The 5,569-nt window shown below is 46.7% G+C and overlaps 1 non-coding gene and 1 pseudogene across 1 annotated transcript; one reads left to right on the top strand and one right to left on the bottom strand.

Moving 5' to 3' along the window:
* The first annotated feature begins 990 nt into the window (after positions 1-990).
* Positions 991-2,178, top strand: LOC116545273 (annotated as a pseudogene).
* A 1,629-nt stretch (positions 2,179-3,807) lies between these two features.
* Positions 3,808-4,020, bottom strand: LOC116545275. Its single transcript, XR_004266256.1, has one exon. It is a non-coding gene; the product is annotated as a small nucleolar RNA U3 (small nucleolar RNA).
* Positions 4,021-5,569: the final 1,549 nt, after the last annotated feature.

A 5,569-nucleotide genomic window follows, 5' to 3' on the forward strand; every position in this document is an offset into this window, starting at 1 on the left:
AGTGGTAGCTGCAATTATTGTTTCCAATAATGTGTTTGGAGCCCTTTCAGGGTTGCAAAAGCAATGAAGAATCACCAATCAGGGCTAGAGACAATTTGGGAAATCCTGATCTGCTGCTGGTTTGAGGTGGGGAATCCTGTAGGACCAGCAGGCACATGACTGCCTCAGAGCAGCTGCCACAGGGGACCGCCAGCCCAGGGCAAGTCAGAGCTCAGAACACTCTGGGCTCAGAAGTCCAAACTGCTGGGATGTTAGCCATAGAGTGGTGTTAGCCATAGAGTGAGGTGTGGTGTTAGCCATAGAGTAAGGACCCTCCCTATGAAGTCTCCCAGGCCCAAAGTCTTCCCTCAACTCCAGAAATGCAAACCCAATACTGACTTCACAGAGAGGTTCTGAAGGTTAAGGAGGAGACACATGAAAAATGCCTGGGGAACACTAGGGATGCCAGTGTGGCTGGGTGACAATGGTGAGGCACAATGGAGGGGCAGGTATCCCCTCCTCAGTCTGTCTCTCCTAGGCCCTGTGAGAGCAGATGGAGGCTTTCTCCAGGCCCTCGCCCGGCCCCACCCCAGCACATCTCCATGTTCCTCTCAGCTATGGTTCTCCTTGGCCCTGCAGTCAATCCCTGAGCTAGGAAGGGACCCTTAAATCCACCCTGTCCCATGTCACAGTGTCATCCACTCAGGCTCACATTGCCACTAGGCCTCTTGATCGCCAAGGGTCATGGCCACATTTTGTGCCTTCTGCACCTCAGCCTTGCCTTCAAGTGCAGGTGATGACAGTGCCCATGCAGAACAAATGTTATCTTCTACCTTCATCGAGCTTAGTTATCCAATTTTCCAACCCTCAATGGGCAAGAAAAAGTGTGGTTTCTACCAGAAGGCCTGATGTCAGCAGTCATAGGGGCAACCGACAGGCAAAGACACTTGAAAATGGAACAAGCGACTTTCTGCCTGTGGACGCCGCCAAAGAAGCATCGTTAAAGTCTCTCTTCTCCCTGTGATCATGTCTAAGTCAGAGTCTCCTAAAGAGCTGGAACAGCCAAGGAAGCTCTTCATTGGAGAGTTGAGCTTTGAAACAACCGATGAGAGCCTGAGGAACCATTTTGAGCAATGGGGAACGCTCACAGTCTATGTGGTAATAGATCCAAACACCAAGCACTCCAGGGGCTTTGGGTTTGTCACATATGCCACTGTGGAGCAGGTGGATGCAGCCATGAATGCAAGGCCACACAAGGTGGATGAAAGAGTTGTGGAACCAAAGAAAGCTGTCTCAAGAGAAGATTCTCAAAGACCAGGTGCCCACTTAACTGTGAAAAAAATATTTGTGGGTGCTGTTGGGGGGAAATAGGGGAGGGACAGTGAGGGGTGGGGAGTTGCGGAGAGATAGCATGGGGAGAAATGCCAGATATAGGTGAAGGTGAGGAAGGTAGCAAATCATGCTGCCATGTGCGTACCTATGCAACTATCTTGCATGTTCTTCACATGTAACCCAAAACATAAAATGCAATAAAAAAAAAATATTTGTGGGTAGCATTAAAGAAGACACTGAAAAACATCACCTAAGAGATTATTTTGAACAGTATGGAAAAATTGAAATGATTAAAATCATGATTGACAGAGGCAGTGGCAAGAAAAGGGGCTTCTCCTTTGTAACCTTTGATGACCATGACTCCGTGGATAAGATTGTCATTCAGAAAAACCATACTGTGAATGGACACAACTGTGAAGTTAGGAAAGCCCTGTCAAAGCAAGAGATGGCTAGTGCTTCATCCAGCCAAAGCAGTCGAAGTGGTTCTGGAAACTTTGATGGTGGTCCTGGAGGTGGTTCAGTAGGAATGACAACTTTGGTCGTGGAGGAAACTTCAGTGGTCATGGTGGCTTTGGTGGCAGCCATGGTGGTGGTGGATATGGTGGCAGTGGGGACGGCTATAATGGATTTGGTAATGATGGAGGCAACTTTGGAGGTGGTGGAAGCTACAATGATTTTGGCAGTTACAACAATCAGCCTTCAAATTTTGGACCCGTGAAGGGAGGAAACTTTGGAGACAGAAGCTCTGGCCCCTATAGTGGTGGTGGCCAATACTTTGCCAAACCACGAAACCAAGTTGGCTATGGCGGTTACAGTAGTAGCAGTAGCTATGGCAGTGGTGGAAGATTTTAATTAGGAAACAAAGCTTAGCAAGAGAGGAGAGCCAGAGAAGTGACAGGGAAGCTACAGGATACAACAGATTTGTGAACTCAGCCAAGCACAGTGGTGGCAGGGCCTAGCTGCTACAAAGAAGACATGATTTAGACAAATACTTATGTGTATGGGCATAAAACTCAAGGACTGTATTTGTGACTAGTTGTATAACAGGTTATTTTAGTTTCTGTTCCATGGAAAGTGTAAAGCATTCCAACAAATGGTTTTAATGCAGATTTTTTTTCTTTTTTTGTTTTTTTGCACCCATGCTGTTGATTGCTAAATGTAATAGTCTGATCATGAGGCTGAACAAATGTCTTTTTTTAAAAGTACTGTGTAAAGTTAGTCTACTCTGAAGCCATCTTGGAAAATTTCCCCAACAGTGTGAAGTTAGAATTCCTTCAGGGTGATGCCAGGTTCTATTTGGAATTTATATATAACCTGCTTGGGTGGAGAAGCCATTGTCTTCAGAAACCTTGGTGTAGTCGAACTAATAGTTACTTTTGTGACCTGAAGTTCACCATTAAAAGGGATTACCTAAGCAAAATCATGGAATTACTGGTCGTAAAAATGATTGTTGGCACATCCTATGCAATATATCTAAATTGAATAATGGTACCAGATAAAATTATAGATGGGAATGAAGCTTGTGTATCATCCATTATCATGTGTAATCAATAAATGATTTAATTCTCTTGAAAAAAAAAAAAAGAAAGAAAATAGAACAAGCAGGGAAGCACAGCTATCTGGTGAAGGTGGGAACCCTGAAGATCTGGCCATCTTCAAGCACATTAGAGACATTACCATTACTAACAACTTAGCCAGAAAGGTTTATTAGGTATTTTCAAAAAGCATAAAATTATGTATTTTATTATTTTTTAAATTTTCATCAATAGAAAACTAATCTGGGTGATATGGCTTCCAACAAGCATCTGGGACAGATGGCATTGTCAGGAAGGCTGGCTCTAAGGTGCCCCAACCTGCCAGAGCCCTGTCTTTCATTGATGGGCATTTACATTGATTCCAGGTCTTTGCTGTTGTGAATACTGCTGCAGTTAACATACACGTGCATGTGTCCTTACAGTAGAATGACTTATATTCCTTTGTGAATATACTCAATGATGGGATTGTTGGGTCAAATAGTAGTTGGTTTTAAGTTCTTTGAAAAATTGCCAAACTACTTTCCATAATGGCTAAACCTAATTTACCTTCCAACCGGAAATGTATAAACGTTCCCTTTTCTCTGCAATCTCACTGGCATCTGTAATTTTTTGACTTTGTAGTAATAGCCATTCTAACTGGTGTGAGATGGTGTCTCACTGTGGTTTGGATTCATATTTCTTTAGTGATTAGTGATGTTGAGCATTTTTTCATATGCTTGTTGACTGTGTGTATATCAACACTCTTCTTCCGAAAAATGTTCATGTCCTTTGCCTATTTTTTAATGGTAATGCTTGTTTTCTGTTGTTAATTTGTTTGAGTTCCTTATAGATTCTGGATATTAGACCTTTGTTGGATGCATAGTTTGTAAATATTTTCTCCCCTTCTGTAGGTTGTCTGTTTATTCTGTTGATAGTTTATTTTGCTGTGCAGAAACTCTTTTTTTTCTTCTTCTTTTTTTTTTCTACTCAGACAGCGTCCCCTCCCTCTTACTCTCCAAAGAGGAAGGGAGAACAGATCATCAACGACAGGTGGCGGTTGCACGGAAGCAACACCAAAAGTCAGCTTCACGCTCAGGAGAGAACACTGCGCCTCTTCCTCGTGGGTTCCGGAGCTCTACGTATTCAGATAAACTTCTCTAGAATGAACTATAGAAATGATCCCTAAACTAGTCTTTGTGCGGAAACTCTTTAATTAGGTGGTCCCATTTGTCAGGTTTTTTGTTGCACTTTACTTTTGGCATCTTCATTTGATACTTAAAATTTTTTAATGTTATTTATTTATGCCTTTTATTTTAGTTTCAGGGGTACACGCCAGCTGCTGAGGCAGGACAGCTGGGTGCAGGCGCATCGGCTGGAGGTACAGCCGAGGGTGCGGCTGTGGTTTTCCTGTGCAATGCTCGCGCCAGCGGTGGTGGTGGCGTGGCGGGGGCGGAGCTGCTGGTGTCAGTGCTGGAGCTCGCGCAGGCGGCTGCGGCAGCAGAGTCAGGGCGCTGGCTGCTGCAGGACTGTCGGCATCTGTGCACACGTTCACCCAGGCTGTGGTGGCTGCACGGACCGGGCGAAGCTGCCGGTGTCTGTGTGCGCGTTCACACTGCAGAGATAGTGTCTGAGGTCGGGGGAGAGCGGAAGAGCAGAGTTGTCAGCCACCACGCAGGGTCCGCCCACGCATGCAGACCAGCAAAGTGGTAGCGGGTGGCCATGGGAAAATGTATGCAGCAAAGCAGCACAGGGGTGGCTGCGGTGTGGGGAGGACGCACGTGAGCTGTTGTGCGTTGGCGGGGGCCGGTTTGCTGGAGCTCTCGGAGGGTCAGGCATGGTCTGCTAGTGAAGGAACTATGATAAAGCGCCCAGGAAGCACCCTGGTTGGGCATTCCAGGCTGCACTGCAAGTGGGCATAGCCAGGCTAAGGCTGGGAGAGGCCAGCAGACAGCGAGGGTGATCAGATCAGACTGGTCCCACCTCATGGGCAAGACCACCCTGCTCTGCCCAGTTCCGACAGTAGCCTGACGCTAAAGTCTCCTAGAGGAGCTGAGCAAGCCTTGGGAGATGGACGTGCCTAGTCAGGCTCCACTGCAGACTTTCCTGAAGCAAACACTCTGGGATCTGCACAGGCTGGCGTCCTGCTCCTACCACCTCTCTCAACAGCCCTCCCTGCCAGCTCAACTGTCTGTGGGGGTGATGGTCTTTTGCTGCCAGGATGCCAGAGGTTCATGGTGAGAGTGGGCCACTTCTCACCTGCTCAACTTACACATTTCCCAGGAGTTGCTGCGGACAGGAACAAGTCCTGGTGCTCAGTAGCCCTGTACAGGGTTGCCAGTTAACCCTTCAGCTTAGCATCTTCATCCTCCCTTCGTCCACTTTTTTTGTTTTGTTTTGTTTTGTTTTTCCACGGAGTTTCCACTCTTGTCACCCAGGCTGGAGTGAAATGTCTTGATCTCAGCTCACTGCAACCTCTGCCTCCCGGGTTCAAGCAATTCTCCTGCCTCAGCCTCCCGAGTAGCTGGGATTACAGGAGCCCACCACCACACTCAGCTAATTTTTCTGTATTTTTAGAAGAGATGGGGTTTCACTGTGTTGGCCATGCTGGTCTCGAACTCCTGACCTCAGGTAATCCACCTGTGTTGGTCTCCTAAAATGCTGGGACGACAGGTGTGAGCCACTGCACTGGGCCCCTTCATCCACTCTTAAAACCTTTCCTCTGAAGATCTGCTTAGAGTGTGCCG

This window comes from Sapajus apella, unplaced genomic scaffold (assembly GCF_009761245.1).
Source record: "Sapajus apella isolate SASKATOON/1434 unplaced genomic scaffold, GSC_monkey_1.0 scaffold252, whole genome shotgun sequence".
Lineage (NCBI taxonomy): Eukaryota > Metazoa > Chordata > Mammalia > Primates > Cebidae > Sapajus > Sapajus apella.